This window comes from Taeniopygia guttata, chromosome Z (genome assembly GCF_048771995.1).
Source record: "Taeniopygia guttata chromosome Z, bTaeGut7.mat, whole genome shotgun sequence".
Lineage (NCBI taxonomy): Eukaryota > Metazoa > Chordata > Aves > Passeriformes > Estrildidae > Taeniopygia > Taeniopygia guttata.
In genome coordinates, this window is record NC_133063.1 from 61,037,472 (window position 1) to 61,054,394 (window position 16,923).

The window sequence follows — 16,923 nt, forward strand, 5'->3', positions numbered from 1 at the left end:
CACATACAACTTCAATAAGACTTTGAAAGATCTCGTCTTTCTTGTCTGAAAATATTTGATCAGAAATGGCTGTAAGATAAATATAAGAATTTTCCTGGTAGAAAACTATAGAAGTTTAGTGCACTCTAATTTTTCTGCTGTTTTAAGGAACTGATTTTTTCCTATTCTCAAATCAAGTATCTACCTGACTTACACCTGTACCATGCTGATTATTTTTTGCATGCTGTATTCTCAGCTGAGTAAATCAGGGTACATTTACACTGATATAACCATTATTTTTATTGACTCTAGCTGAGGCCACTGATCTAAGTAAATTGATGTATAGTAACTTCTGAAGGCTGGCACAAGTGTTTTGCAGAAGTGGACAGTAAAAGATGCAGTTTCCCATAAGGCTTAGATTACTGGTAGTAGAATACTGACCACATCCCTTTTTCTGGTCTGTGGTTCTGCCTTTCTAGAAAGTGTCAACTTAAGACCGAAGCAGAAACTTTTGTGTCTGAGAAAAATGTGACTTAAGAGAATGGGATTTAACTAGCCAGCAGGTTTCATATTTTTGTGTCCTCTCTACTGGCAGAGAGATTCAGTCTATTACATTATTTCTGTGCCTCATTTTTTTTTGTTTTTTCTTACAAATTTCCTACTCTAAACTGCACCCTACCAAAAGCATCCTTAAAACTGTAGCATTCTTTATGAAAAAGATCTTATGTTTGGGAAATGTATTCTTGGTAACAGTTTCAAAATGAGCAACATTTTTCAGGTTTGACAATCTGCAAACTACATTTCTTTAGCTTTTTTTGCATGTTTTGGAAAAGGCATCAAAAGCATCCTCCTTTTCTCTGATCATCAAGAACAAATAGAAGTGTAATTAGTACCTCTGCAGAGATAAGAAATTGGAGAAGAGTTACTTCTAATGTTATCCAGGGGAAAGTTTAATGGATTTATAGAATAATTTGGGTTGGAAGCAACCTTTTGAGGTCATCTGGTCTGATACCTCTGAGGTTTCTTCTTAACTAGAAGAATTTTGCTCAGATCTCTGAATATTCCCAGTGATGGAATACCTACTCCCTCTCTGGGCAACCCTCTTCATAAAAAGTTTTTTCTTCATACATGAATCTACCTTCTTTCAGTTTAAATCCATCCCTTATCCTATTGCAACAGGCCATGCTAAAACGTTTATAGGCCCTAACTGAGTACTGGAAATGCTCAGAGAGTCTTCCCAGAGCCTTCTCTTCTCCCAGCTGAACAACACCATTGCTTTTTCTCATGCAAGAGGATGAACTAATATGCCTTTAAGTGAATATGCTGCACACCATTAAAGAATAGTAAGTCTTCTCATTTTTAACCATCTTTAGGCTCATTTTGTACACTTGCAGCCTCTTTGAAGTTTTCTAGAATACGGTCCAGCCCCATGTGTAGTCTGGAACAAGACGTACCTTACCCATAATTAAAAAAAATCTGATCATCATCCTCTCCATAATTTGTCCCCATCTTCTGCAAATACTTACACCAATTTCTGCCTGTCAAAAGCCCCTGAATTTACCACTGGAAATAGCACTTCTAGGTGGCAATTGGTATTTGGTTGGTTGAAACAACTGCATAATTAGGCAGTATTTAATTTTTTTCTTGTTTCTTCTCAATAAATTAAATGACAACTTTGAAAGTTGCCATGCATAATGAGTGAGGAAATTTTTGTCTAGTATTCATCACAGTAAAAATGATAATGTGATAATTTTTTTTTCTCAGTGGACAAGATTCTGGTTGATGCTGAACAGCTGTAGATTACTAGGGATACAGTATTCTGAATATGTCTACAATAACTGCATTTTCAAAAATGGTTACAATTTACAATTACAACATCAAAAATATATAAAATGTAGTAAGATTTATATTTGTGCCACAGAGCTTCAATACAATTTTCAGAAGCACTTATGAGCTAAAAGCTTCTAGGATTTCTGTGTGAATTAAGTCATTTAAATTGTTGGAAGTTTCACTTTCCATTTATATTTCAGATGTGGCAATAATAGACAATGTGGTACATACAGAGTAAAGGTGGAGCTGTGAGGATGAAGCATGAAGTAATTAAAAGTTCATTAAATGGGTGTGTAGGTATCCCAAAGAGATGAAATAAGCCTTTATTATTGTAAAAGAAAAATGAAAATAAGTATCACATATTTGCAAATAGTAATAAAAATGCAATTTGTAAATATTTTTTCTGCCATAATCCCCTATCATCCTTTGATCCATTTTTTTAACCTTTATTCACATTTTAACTGCCACAGGGTTCATCAGATAAAATACCAGTAGCTCAGGTCATAAATTAATTAATCAGTCCTGTATCAGTACACAGTAAACTTTCCTAGTAAAAGTATTGGATCATCAATACATGCTAAAGTACTTGCCAAACAAGTACCTGCATGTGTTTATCTAATGATCTCTGCATGTGTTTATCTAATGATCTCTTTCTCAGAAGGAGAAAACTACAAAATTTGGTCTACTGTCAGGTTACTCTTCCCTACACCCTTCTGAGGATTTGACATATTTTATGGATGTTAAGTAACCACCTTATATGCTTTCTAAGTAAAGTAATGACCATTAAAATTTTAATCAGGACAGGACCAAAGTGTACAGTCAAACTGTAGTACACATAGAATTCCTGAGGCTTCTTTCTAGCCTTACAAGCATACAAAGAGATGTCCCCCAGGGAGGTCAGTAAGGACACAGGTTCCAGCAAGTATTCAGCTTGTTTAGTAGACACAGTTTTCTTCTGAAATTTAGAGTTTGTCTTAACTAAAACACTGGTTGTGTGTATGAAATTGATCCTTGCTTATGCCCTGAGTTGCAGCAGTCTAGTCTGTACAGTGGAGAAGATTTTTTTTATTTTTTTAGCTCAGAGATTAAATTAATTCACAGATGTTAATGAGATGCTCAAATTCTGACAGTGCTGATGGGGATAGAGGCAGGTTACAAAGCAGAGCAGGCTGTCAGTGCTGGTGCAGCACACCTGCAGGGCCCTCACATCATACGTTTTTGGTAATTAGTGGTGGTGTCTGAAGGGCTTGTGCAGTGACACTGTGCCTGCTCCTTCACCACTAGGTCTCAGGGTTTGTCCTACTTGAGCAGAGCCCTTGAAGCTAGTCTGCCCTGGCTAAGGAAGCTAGTCTGTTCCCTCCTTGTAGTTCAGTGGCCTTCCCCAGGGAGAAAGTAGTTGTGCGGGATTTGTAATTTTCTCTTCTTTCCCCTCCCCCATTCCCTCCCCCTTCTTGCGAGTTCCCCCTTTGTCCTGCAACCCAGCCCACCCCTCCCCCCTCCCCACGTGGTCGTTTGTCCCAATGTGGCATTCCCTTATCACTCCCCCTTGCCATGCAGTCGGTCCCTGCCCCCCACCCTGCCTTTCCCATCACGGCTCCTGCCTCCCTGGGGTCTCCGGAGCTGGCCCTGTCCCCTGCCCTATCCCCATTGGCCACAGCTCATGTTGCCCCCCCCAGCCCCAGCACGGGGTATAACCAACCCTCGGTCGGTGCCCCAGTAGTCTCGGGAACACACTTCTACAATAAACACGTGTTTGTACCCGAGCCCTGTGTTGCTATTTCGTCTGTTCCCCCACTAGAACTGAGCCTTGCAGAGCCAAAGAGGAAAAGCAGCCGCCGCCTCTCCCCTGGTCTCGCCATGCTCCCGCAGGTGTCCGCCCGGAGCCGGTCTCGCATGGCAACAAATGTTAGCAGAAGATGGTTATTTCCATTGATTTGTGAAAGGGGGAGAGAGAAAGGAACTCTGCCACCGTAAGAGCTCTGTTCACGCTAAGAGAAGTGGATTTGCCAGGTGGAAAACAAACCCGAAACTCTGTGGATCCTCTTCTGTCCTCGCCAGCGTGCTCTCTACCCCACCTGGGAGCAGCTGTGCTGCGGGGGCAGCCGGACTGCAGGGGCCGGGAGCCGGGTAGACTTACCCGAGCACAAAGAGGGGCAGTTTGGCAGTGGCTCGATGGACTGAGCTCGAAGAGTGGCCCGTCAGGGGATGGCATTTGAATGGAGACCAGAGGCTGACAGTGGCCGAACCCAGGGTTTCAGGGAAGAGCTCTGGTTAACGGGAACATGCAGAATTCTGGGAGAGCCAAACCGTGAAAGAATATGTCCTCAGTTTAGCGCGATTTTCCATCACCGAAGAGAGAGCTAGAGATTTCACTGCCCGAGCCTGGAGGGTAAGTTGGGTCAGAGCAGGGTGGGACCCTGGCGGGTGGCTGGGCTACCTTTTTTTCTTTTGAGTTTTAACCACCGTCCGCATCCAGACTGGGGCTGTAGCCTTGCATGTCCCTGGCGGCCGGGAGGCTTTTTCTTTTCCGAGGAGGACGCAACCTCGCTCGGTCTTTTTGGGGTAACTCATACCGGAAAGCTCCTTCTCTTTCTCGGAAAGCTGCCTTTTCTACCCTTTCCTCCCTATTCTGGGCTATGGGGGCAGGGCGCGTCAAAAGGACACCAATGGGACAGAATTGTAAATGGCGACACGTCAGCTATGGGAGAATTGTTAACATCCTAAGAGAGGCCCTTCACATCCATGCATTTTGTTGGCTTCCAGCCGCATCGGGCTCCTCTCCTGTAGATTTCCCCTTCGGCTTCTGCGAAGCCCCCCCTTCCCTTTTCCCCATGGACTTCCCCAAACCTTCTCCCTTGGGGATGGCCGTGGCCGAGCTGCCCCAAGTGCCCTGCTGGACACTGTTATCCTCCCTTAGGGGTGGCATTGGCCGTGTCTCCCCGAGCGAGATGCAGTGCACCCGGCACCTCCTCCCAAGATGACGCTGGCCACGCTACAGGGACCCCATTTTCCCGCCGTAACCCTTCTCTTCTGCCCAAGTTTTCCCACCAGCCTCACCCCTCCCCCGATGGCCCTGCACCATCCTGCAGCGGGCGAGTCCCTATTGGGGGGAGGTGAGGTTGGATTAATCCCTCAGTCCTTCTTCTGGCCCCCCCTCTGACAGGAGTGATCGCTGGAGGGGCCCCTCCATTAGAGGGCCTCCCTTTGTAAGAGAGCTTTCCCCTTTGCTGTGGGGGTAGGGGGGAGCCCTTCGAAGGGAGTGGAGCTGGAAACCCAGACCAGAGCTCCACTGTTTTCTTTCCCCTGAAACAGTGGCACCCAGGGTCATCCCTCTGTCTCATCTCCTAAATGTACCTTGTCCAAAGTTCCCTTATTATTTCAATACAAGTTTTCCCCATTGCTTGTGATAATTTGGAAATAACTTCTTGGGTTGAGTTATATCTTACAGAAGGAAAGATAATCCTCTCTAATTACTGCCCACAATGCTATGCCAACTTCGCAATCAAATAATCAAATTGGAGAAACCACATCGCTGCTTCTGCTCTGCTAGAATTTGAAAAACCACAAGCATCATGTCATGAATCCTGCTTTCATCCTCAATACAGAATGTGTTTATGATAATTTTGTACCCTTTATTTTAAATTGTAATGTGGAAAAGATTTTTGCCCCATTCATTGTAACTATGATTGGTGTATCACTTTCTGATCTCTTGAATTTGTAATGTTGCTAATTTTGTTTTTACCTCAGAACTCCCTTTCCTTTATGTAAATTCAAAAGATTGAGTTGCGGGATTTGTAATTTTCTCTTCTTCTCCCCTCCCCCCCCCATTCCCCCTCCCCTCTTCCCATGCGTTCCCCCTTTGTACTGCAACCCAGCCCCCCCCTCCCCCCTCCCCACGTTGTCCTTTGTTCCAATGCTGCGCTCCCTTATCACTCCCCCACGTTCCCTTATCACTCCCCCTCGCCACATGGTCCGGTCCCTGCCCCCTGCCCCGCCTTTCCCATTGCCACTCCTGCCTCCCTGGGGTCTCCGGGGTTTCCCTTCCCCTGCCTCTCGTCCTATCCCCATTGGCCGTGGCTCAGGTTCCCCCCCGCCCCCGGCACGGGGTATAACCGAGCCCTGGTCGGTGCCCCAAGGTCTCGGGAACACGCTCCCACAATAAACACGTGTTTGGACCCGAGCCCCGTGTCGCCATTTCATCTGTTCCCCCGCTAGAACTGAGCCTTGCAGAGCCGAAGGGGAAAAGCGGCCGCCACCTCTCCCCTGCTCCTGCCATGCTCTCGCTGGCGTCCGCCCGGAGCCGGTCTTGCACAGCAACAGAGCTGGGTTCATCTATCCACTGATTTTCAGTTTCATACAGATATTATGAATTAAAGAGGTTTGATTTTTCAATTGCCTTCTTAGGAAATATTTAAATTTGAGGAGAAAGCATTTTAAAATCATAATTTAAAAATAAGCGTTTGTTCACCATTATTGGTTGAGTTTCTTTGTTTGGTTTTGGTTTTGTTTTTTTGTTTGTTTGTTTGTTTTGATTGTTTGTTTGTTTATTCTTTCCTGTCAAAAGCCCTGGGAATAGCTCCAGTGGGGGATTTAAACACTTTCTGTATTTCTACAAAACAAAACCAAAAAAACCACAACCCTACCACCACCCTCCCTGCCCCTGCAACACTACAACACCCAGATGCTCAAGCTCATGATTTACCATGACATCAAGACTTGCATGAAGAAGTTTGGTTCTGATCAGAATGAAATTCCCTCTCACTTTCAAGTGAACAGTTCTCTCCTATCAGTCTGATAAAGAGGGAATGGGGGTAGGGTTTGGAAAGAAGGGGAAATAGCAAACGCAGTTGTCTGGTTTAATTGTGTACAAATCAGCTTTGCTGCTTTACTTGTATCATCAGTTCACACTCTTGGGGTCATGTCCCAAAATGTGACCAGAAGTAGCATGGACTCTTTATTGTTTAAGTGACACATGATGTCATCCTTGACAAGATGTTATCTGTAGTTATGATAATTTTAACCTAATAGCTGATTCAAAAGCCTGTCTTGAATAGCAAAACATTTTGTGGTAAAAGAGTGATAACAAAATCACCAATACAGTATATGAGGAAAAAAATCCTCTTATCAGATAAGAAGGATGATATTGATAGACTCAAAATTACTCATAAATTACTTGAATAATGAGTTGACATGTGATACAAAATCCAGAAAAGGAAAGCATTGACCTATTAATTATTACCATCAATTCAGAGGATTTATTCAAACTTCAAATTCCCCGATTCCTAATATATATGGCAAGCATCCAGCAAGCATAAATAGGATAAGCCTGGACTGCTCTTAAGCCAAATACTAGTAACAAAAGCTGGACACAAACTGTACATTTTATGTCTTTGAAATCACATTCACACATGACTATGATCTTTCATCTGCAGGCATGCATTTAATGATCACCATGAGTGTGCAGTTCTAACATTTATTATAAATTTCATCTGAGTTCTTGTTAAGAAAGCATTAACAAAAGAAAATATCTAAAGAAATACTATTTGGCCTCCACAGCAAACAACAAACTCAACATTTCCACATTTTCAGTTTTCCATCTTTGTAAAAATGATGTCTATACTGCAAAGATGAATAATGTTAGAATGGAGTACAAATGCATGCCATTTTCTCATTTACTGAATATAGAGAATCTGTTCACAAAGAAAGCCTGTGAATGAAGTATGAGATGGGACCTGATTAGGACTGAAAAATATCTGTTCTCTGTAGTACTTCTACTGAACTTGGAATTTCCTACAATCAGAAAGTGGCTAATAGTTTTTCTACATGGGTAGTGACTAGAACTACAGGACGAGGTATTTAGAAAATGTAAAGCTATTCTTATCAGATCAGAGATACATGAAGGAGAATTTAATATTTGTAATGTTTGTATAGAGATTTATCTCAGAGCCACTTCTTTCATTTATATTATTTCCCAGTCTAATCTAATATTTGCTTGGAATCTTGTGTTCAATACTTAGAACTGTAATAAATAATCCAATTCAATTTAGAAAATAATAATGTTTTCCTCCAAATTCTAATAATCCTCTTGATACAATCTGTTCCAGTTATAGCACCATGTAGTCATTTCCTTTCCTTTTCAATTTCTTTTCCTAGTTATTTTTTCTTTTCAATATATTTTTTTAAGAGGTTCTTTTGTTCCAAGGAGTTGTAATGGGTTGGTAGGGCTTTCTTGAATTCATGGTTCCATCATATAATTTTCAATTTCTTTCTTTAATGTATTACCAGATATTACCCCTGAAAAATTATGCATAATCACTAATGGATATTAAGTGCTGCCCAGCACAAACTTTTCATTCATTCATTTAAAGATATATGTAATAGACATCCTAAGTTGTTTCTTCTTGTTTAGTTATCTTATGCAGTGCATACAAAAGATGTGAATTCCTTATCCTTTTCAGGTAGTAGAGGCAGATGCTGCACAATTTTTACTAACATGTGTATTAGAGCAGATCTCCGATGAAATGAACCCGTTTCTTCAGAGTTTCTTTGCCAGATTAAGTTAGTATGCAGTATTTCTCTGAAAATTCATGAGTCATTCTTACTGTTGTAATGGTTACTTTCTGTCTTAGATACTTTGAAGCCCCTGGGATCATGATTAAAGAAGTTAGTCCATCCAAATTCTGTTTTTTTCTAAGGTTTCACTTAATTTTCATACAAGTTAAACTCCTTCAATAATTTATCAGATTCATAGCAAGTAAGTATTTCTAGAAATAGCTTGATATTTTCATCAGGTATAGTTTAATCACCTCAAAGTTGTGGAGAGAAATTAAGGAAAAGAGATAGTTAATATGAAGGGTTCATAAAATGTTAAGTTGTAGCCATGTTTTCATCTGAGGCAGTAGTCAACCTCTCAAGCCACTCAGACACAGACTGAGAACTGTCTTCTTATAGCTGTACATTGAGGAGAGAGATCAGTCCATGGGATGGTGTCACCATGGCTGGTAATATTTAGAGATTTCTCAGATGTAGATCTTACCGAGAAGTAATTAAATTAGTTTCTTGCCATCTTCAGAGAAGTTATTAAATTTCTTAACCCTGTGGGAAATGACACTTAAATGTTTTTCCAAGCAGGGCAAGATGTATTCTAGCAGTGATGGATCATACAAGCAGTTATTTTATAGACATCTGTTATGGTTATTTTCCCTATAAACAAACCTCCCTCTCTATGTGTTTGGCTTTCCAAAATTCCCTTGTAACGCTAAGCAGAATGCATGTTTACTTGTCAGTTGGCTCTGGACCTTGGCTGACTTTTTACTTTACATACCAATAATGCCAAGCCACATGATTCCAATTTATCAGATCTTCCAGAGGTGTTCTCCATTTTGCTTCATTCTCCCTCTTCTTCTTTCTCTGATGTGGATACAGGTATCTAATTAGCTTTTGTCATTACATCCACAATTTAGGGATTTGTTTCAGGGGTGTGTGGTGCTTGGAAATTTTAGCTCAGTTTCTTCAATTTAAATCTGCGTCTGTTGAATGAATAATCACTTGTGTAGTATAGTGCCATCTCAGCAGAGAGTAAGCATCAGGTAAACATTAACACAGCTTTAATTAGACTAGCTTAAGGGAACTTTTTTTGCTATAGTAATTACTTTAAGAGTACTAAGGATGCTTATAGTTTTAAAGAGGAAAAAAGAGCAGCAAAAGTTTCAGCATAAATTGTAAAACAACTTAATATAACAGGTTTGTGTGGACCTACACATTATGTGTGCAGATGGGATTTGAGCTGTACTGATATATTTTTTTGACTAGTTAAGATGTTTGGAGGCCAAATAATTCACTAGGAAAAAGTAATGTCATTTCTATGGGATTGATCTTATAAAGTGCAAGCTCAGCAAACTACTTCCCAGGATTGTCACAGACAGCTTAACTTCTTGGCATAATCTTATTCTACAATGTCAAACAATATTTTTCTTTCCTAAACTAAAATAAATTTTATTTAATCAAAGTCAACTTTACTTAATATTTCTTTTTGCTGTTGGGAAATAATAAAGAGGTCAGTAATCTGTTCAGCTGAAAAGTTCTTACTCTATTTTTATGAAGTTTTATGTCCTTCTGCTAGGAGACTTGGTACTTAGCTGTAAAGTGATTATTATGCTAAGGACACTATTGTTAGTAAATCATTGGGTTATTATTATTATGATTTAATTATTACTAAATATGATTTATAGTAACAATTAGATAGTAATATGAGAAAGAATACATGTTATAATGTCATAGGAATGTATCCATTCAAATAATGTACCTAGGCATTACAACAGAGAATGTTTTGTTGTTATCCTCAAATATTAAGTGTGCCTATGTCTGTCATCATAGAACAAATAAAACATTCAGAGTCTGGTTGTAACACCTCGATTTTGTGAGGGATAGAAATATAAATAGGACATGGTGGTCTGAAAACTGCCCAAAGTTTAAAATGTATTCCCAAATACCTCCTCTTCCTCTACAATAATAACTAATTGTAACATGATTTTGCTTTTTGTTCATGGTGCATTAGTGACACATTTATGTGTGCATCAAGCTGAGATGACAAAATAAAATATAATAGTCTAATTTTTCAAATTACCTAAAAGCCTCAGGCCTGTGGTTTGAATGCAACTCTGTACTCAGAGTGCTTGTTGCTGCTTTTGATGACTCCAAGAACATGATTGCAGCACCCAAAAAAAAAGCAGAAATCTCTAAGCTAGCAAAACTAAAACAGAGTGATCTGCATTGTTGAGGAACTCTACCATGTCTAGAACCATAAGAATGTATTTATGTTGCCCTATGACTACACAAAAATTTAAAAAACAAAACCAAGCCCACAAACAAACAAACAGCAGCAGAAAACACAAGATTCACCCAAAAATATCTAGACATCTCTGGCCTGTATATGCTTAACCCTCATTTAACTGTCTGTGAGATATTCATTAGACATATGTGAACATTTCCGAAACTGAGTTTGTGTTTTCAGCAGAACAGAATTAAGGTTAAAAATATAAATGCACCTTTAATGCAGTTTTGAAAATGTTTTTTAAACTGTAATAATTTAATTAGGCTTGTATTTGATAGCTCTAATGAAAAGATATGGAAACAAAGTACATTACATCTCTCAAGAATTTATTTTCCTTTTCCCTGAAACATTCAAATTATGGTCTATATTCCTCTGTGGCAAAATAAACAGGCCTACATTTTAAATATTCCTCAGTGTGTTTGCTCTGTAATAATTTAGCTACTTAGAAAATGGAGAACATTTCGGCATTCCCACATTAATATTCTCTTTAGAAAAACTTTGCTACCATATCACAATAACATCAGTGTTTTTGCTGTCCTTTACTTTACTTCTATCCTCATTTCCAAAAGATAACTCATAACTCTAACAAAAAATAGACCCTATTGCAGAGGGAAATTGTTAATATTTCTATTGTAGATCTGCATATACAGCAAAACCCAGTATTTTCACGTTCATCTTCATTGACATATTTAGTGAAGATTATAAGTTCATGTAGAGTGACCCCTACGAGATGATCAGAGAGGAACCACAGCTAGACATGAGGACAAGTTACAGGAGAATACCTGCTTAAAGGTAGCTTCTCAATTTCTCAGAACATTTCATGTCCAAAGAAAAAGTAAGTGTACTGGTGCTCTAAAATGTTGAATAATTTTGCTGTAGCTCTTGCAGAGCGGACCAGGTGGTAGAAATCTCAGTGAGGAATATGGAGTCCTGAGCATGACTTAGATCTGTCATGTCACCCTACAAGGTACATGATGATATGAGGGCTGAACAGGGAATCGTGTCTGCAGATCCATATGGCCACAATCTGCCAAAGATAAAGCTTGTTAAAGCTTGTTAAAAAGGTGACTGTTTCAACAGCCTGTTGTTGCCCAGCCCTTCTGTGAAGTGTGAAGTGTAACAAAAGTATACATATACACCATGGCATTAAAATTATCATCTCCATGGAAGGAATGAGATTGGGTCTTACATGGGGTTTTCTCCTTATAAAAAACTCTCTCTCTGGGTATACCTTGGACATATTCATGAATATCATATGCTTTAATTCATATGCTTTAATTATGTAATTCATAAAGATTGATTGGATACTTAAAAGAAAGTGCTAACCTTTTCCTAAAGTGTCTAGGTAACCTGATATCTATTTCATCAGCAACACTGAATTTATTTAAATTAATTAATCTATGCTCAGTTATTTCATGCCATATCTTTTATGCACAAGACTTGACTGGATGCTCTAGTATAAAAACACAGTGTTTCTTTAATCTAGGAATTCACAGGGCTCATCTTAAACATTGGAAATACATATTCCAGACGGCCAGAATGAAATCTTATCTAGCCATGATGAAAAATAAGATATCATTGAACATAAAAATGTTTAAAGAAGGATTGGCTATTTAAAATATTGCTGAATTTTGCTTTAGTGACTCAATTGTGGACTTTCATAAAAAATTCTGTTAGAACTGCAGTTACAAACACAAAGAACAAGCCCTTAAGTCTTAACCTCCCGCAAATGGTCATGTGAAATATGAGTATCTTTTTCAAAGAACTGATGAAACTGAGTTATTTTAATATTTAAAAATTATGGAGAAAGAAAAAAGGAATTTTCTGTATCATTAGTTTATCATTTAAATATGCAGTGTTTGACTTCTTTCTTCTACCCATCATCCTTCTTAGCTCTGTTTTGGAAACACTATTACTGGTGGACTTCTGCCCAGAGCCTTTCATATCAACCTATACCAAGTGAAAAGAAGTTCTGTATATGTTCACTGCAAAAAATTAAACTCTAATACTTTTAATTTCTTTTGAAAATGGTTCTGTTTTCTGAGTCCATTGCAGCACTCCTTTGTATTGTGTACAGATTGTCAGGTTTTGCCTGAAGTTCTCCTTTGGGGTAACACATGTTATGCTGCAGTGGAGATCTGATCTCATGGAAATGCAAAGAGCATCAATGAACTCTGTCATTACCTAGCTATTTTAAATGTTGGGACATAGGACCCATAACCTCTAGTTTTAGGTTCACAAAGCTGTCAACAGGAGAAGGAAGCTTCAGGAATCCAATATGTGTGCTGTTAATTTGATACAAACATAATCAACAATTGATGAGACACCACTTGACAGAAAATTATTTTGGAGATTTATGTAACAAACACAGGAATTACACAAAACATCTTTGGTCTGTAAACAAACATGAAAACTGATCTCTTCTGGCATGTGTAGAAACACAAGTTTTACCTCTTTAGTTGAACTCAAATAACTTGAGGATATTTGATTTTCAAATATTTTATTTTATAGTCCTCCAAAGCGGGAAAGTGGTATAAATTTTTTTTTTATCTTTTAAGGAATGAAATGGAAAAAACAAGAATTCCACTTTTATAAGATTGAAGACCATTGCTGCAATGAGAAAAATTGAGAAAGAACTATTCCAGTGGCAAGTTGAGTGCATACATGGTGGGGTAAGATAGTTCAATGTCCCGCCTCTTGAATATTGCTGGATCTGAGCTGGCAGGTTCTGCAATACTGGGAGGAGAAAAAAAACTAGTATCTTTCAGTCATTACTAGCCCCAAAAACTAGCCCAAATTGTTTCTTGAATCTGCCTTGCTACTGTGACAGCTATCTGGATATTACTGTATAGGTTCATGGATGCATTATAAAGATGTAGTTCCTTTAATAAACTGTTAAAAAAACATACAGAATATCACTAGGATATGATTGCTATTGTCATCAGAATGCATTTTTTTCCTATTCTTTATAGAAAGCAAACAATTTAGTACTCAACTTTCTCAGGGAAGAAAGCCTAATGAGTAATGACTGATTCATCAGTTCAAATACTAAGAAACGACTGAAACATATATGATGCACTCATATATTTGTGTAATTTTTATTGGTTTGTATTTTGTAGTCCTTTACAACCATTTCCCAGTTTCATTGACAAATACTGTTTATTCTCTTTACCATTCCAGATCCACATTTGCAAACTCAACTGGAAATCCCTATTAATTAGGAAAAAAAAAAAAGCAAATACTTAACTAATCAGCTGTACCAGATTACAGCAGCATGCTTTCAAAATCAAATTGAAGGAGAGGAAGGGAAAACCCTTAACAATTCATAAAGTAGGTAGTAAATCTTACAGACAGAAGATATACTTCTCCAGCATTGAGGTGATGATCTATATAGCTACAGATGTGGCTCCAGGGTGCAATCTGTCCAGCTGCTCAATATCAGTGCTGCCACATGGACACTGCAACAGGGAAGATAAATAATAAACCTCTTAGTTAAAGAGATAAATACAATTGGCAGCTGCTAATTTTCACACCAAAAGGCTGCTGGTTCCTGTTGTTAGGGAAAGATAGTACTTCTGTTAGGTATCTGATGAACAAAAATAGAAGAGGGAAGACCTCATTATTAAATGTCTTAGGTAAGTGAGGAAGGATTTTGGAATTTAATCTTCTGTCTTGCAGTTGGTTATGCCAAATACCCTAAAAACATGGCTGTGCAGGAAATTCAGATTGAAGTTCAAAGTTTAACTCCACTGAAAACAGACTTGAAGAAAAAACAAACTATTTACCGTGACAACATGATTTCTGCTTTATTAGGTTGGCAGAACCACATGTGCTAGTCTACCATATTCGGGATACCAAAGGACGTAAGCCATTTGTCTTTCCTCCATGCTAACCTAGAGGAAGTCAGTACAATGACCTTGGTTACAAATCTAAAGTATGTAAAAGATTCATGTGCAAGCAGTACATTTTAGCAGATATGTGATTGTCAATGAACAGATGAATAATTATGGAAGCCATCGCAGGCTGACTGTGGGGTATCTTAAAAACCTTTATGGCTGAAATAATTTCAAGATGCATTTCTGGAGACTATAGCTCCCTGCAGAAGTATAGAAATCTTAAATCCAGTGGTTAAAACTTGAATTTATTGATGTAAATTTTCTAATCTCAGAAACAAATTAATAAATTATTTTGCCATTTTTCCCTTTGTACCTCTTATTGAAGAAAGGAAAAATAAAGCTTTCATATTTTTAAGGAATGTATTGTGTTTAAAAAAACTTTGCTTCCTGTGATCCAGAACAAATCAGTGAAAGTCTTGCTTTGCTATTTAATAGGAAATCACATTTGATGGATTACTGAGGTTCATCTAAATAATGTTTCTCCCTTAATTTTGCCTTAGAGCAAGATCTTGAAAAGATCCCAGTGTAAACTCACCTAGAATGAGTGTGGGCTTTAAAAATTGAATAATGAATCGTCTGTCAGGCAGGTGGAAGGATATTGCCTGTAGTACTGTGTTTTCTGATGCCATCCAGAGAGATAATGAATCCATGTCTATGAAAATTGATTAATTAATATTTCATTGAGTCAGCTTCAGTACAATTCATGAACTGCCCCTAGAAATTCAATCAGTGAATTCAATGAGATGCAGAGCTTAACAAATCTGGAGCACAAAGTAAAAATACTATGAGTTGGTAATTACCAGTGGAATTTGCTGTGTGAAGTGAACCTCTGCAAAAGCATTTAATGTCTGTATTTGACGTTCACAAAAGCCTAAACAAAACAGCTGCAAATGTGTACACATGTAGACCCAGAGAGTGATACTAAAGAAATGTTGAACTGGATAGGGCTCTGATAGGGAAAAAAAAAATTCCCTCTTAATGGTTTGACTTGTTTGAAATTTAAGCCTGAACTGAATTTGTGTTTTTCAGTGGTAGCTGTCTTTATAATGGGCTCTTGCTACATAATACTTCAGCCTTGGCAGGTGTACTGCAGAACCCAGTGCACACATTGTGACACAAACTTCACTTTCTATCTCCATTGCAAAGTCTGTGGGAAAGAAGTCTTACACAGCAGCATACAATGAAGCTTGTTATTTTGCTACATTTTGTTCGATCAAAAGATGTGGGACAGATGTGAACATTTAAGCCATCTTGGAAGAATGGATAACTGTTGAACATGATACATAGCTGAGGTTTTGGGTCAGAAAAACACGCATGCCAATAGCTCAATTCACCATGCAGAGTTGGCATCAAAGGGACTGATTAGGAAAAGAGATTCAAATTACCTTGTCAACTAAGCAATTGGTCTTTGAGTGTTCCTAAAAATGAACTGATAAATAATTTTATTTTTATTTTGTATCAGTGTCTCCAAAACCATGTCTGACTAACTTATATGGATGTATTTTAATTAAACCAGGCTTGATATGCTTATGCTGAAGTGGTGCATACTGAGTTGCATGCTAGACATTCCAGATAAAGTAATTATGCTATTTGTCACTGTCATGATTAATGTGTGGCAGCTGTTATGACAGCTGTGCCACTGTTTTGTCACAACACTGTGTTCATCCATAACAAAATTAGGTGTCTCATCTGAAGATACACAGTTGCTACTATTTTCCTAAGAAGTAAACAATGAAGTAAACTGAGAAGGAATATTACATGAACTCTGACAAATAAGAGAAATGACATCTCTATTTTATCCTTAAATGATGCTTGCTTGCATTGGAAATGCAGATAGCTCACCTTTTGCAAACAAGCTGTCATACAGAGCCAATCCACAACTAATCTAACAAACAAGGACTTTCTATGTGGAAACATTGCTTCATAACTTGAATTTACCTTGTCAGGCAAGGCCTTAGATGTTATCTAAATTACCATTGGCTGTAACAGTCGGGGAGGGGGCTTGGGAACGGAAGAAGTTGAAAGAAAAAGCAAAGGTTGCAAATAACAGAGTTGGGGAAGCACATCATCCTCCCCTTTAGCAGCCAATCAAGCAAAGGAAAACATATCTCTGACACATGAACACCTCCAATTGCTTTAAACTAATTGCAGTCCAACTCTAAACTGTATCTTAAAACATCTAATTAAATACTGTTATTAATGTTACCTAATATTGTTCCTTATGAATCACTGAAGCTGGGTTGTAACAATTAACAAAAGTGATGTAAAGGGACAGATGGTTAAAAGAAAGCATTGTTTCATCCTGTGTGTTTTGCTGACATGCTTATTTTGCGTTCTGTTTAAGTATAGAAAAATATACTTTGGCTTTTGTTCTCTATCACAGAG

The 16,923-nt window shown here is 38.4% G+C and overlaps 1 long non-coding RNA gene across 1 annotated transcript in view; it reads left to right on the plus strand.

Annotated features, from left to right (window-relative positions):
- Positions 1-13,881, plus strand: part of LOC140681763 (uncharacterized) — a 62,607-nt gene extending 48,726 nt beyond the window's left edge. The window contains exon 2 of the long non-coding RNA XR_012052900.1: positions 13,201-13,881. This is a non-coding gene — a long non-coding RNA (uncharacterized lncRNA). The remainder of the gene's footprint in view (positions 1-13,200) is intronic.
- Positions 13,882-16,923: the final 3,042 nt, after the last annotated feature.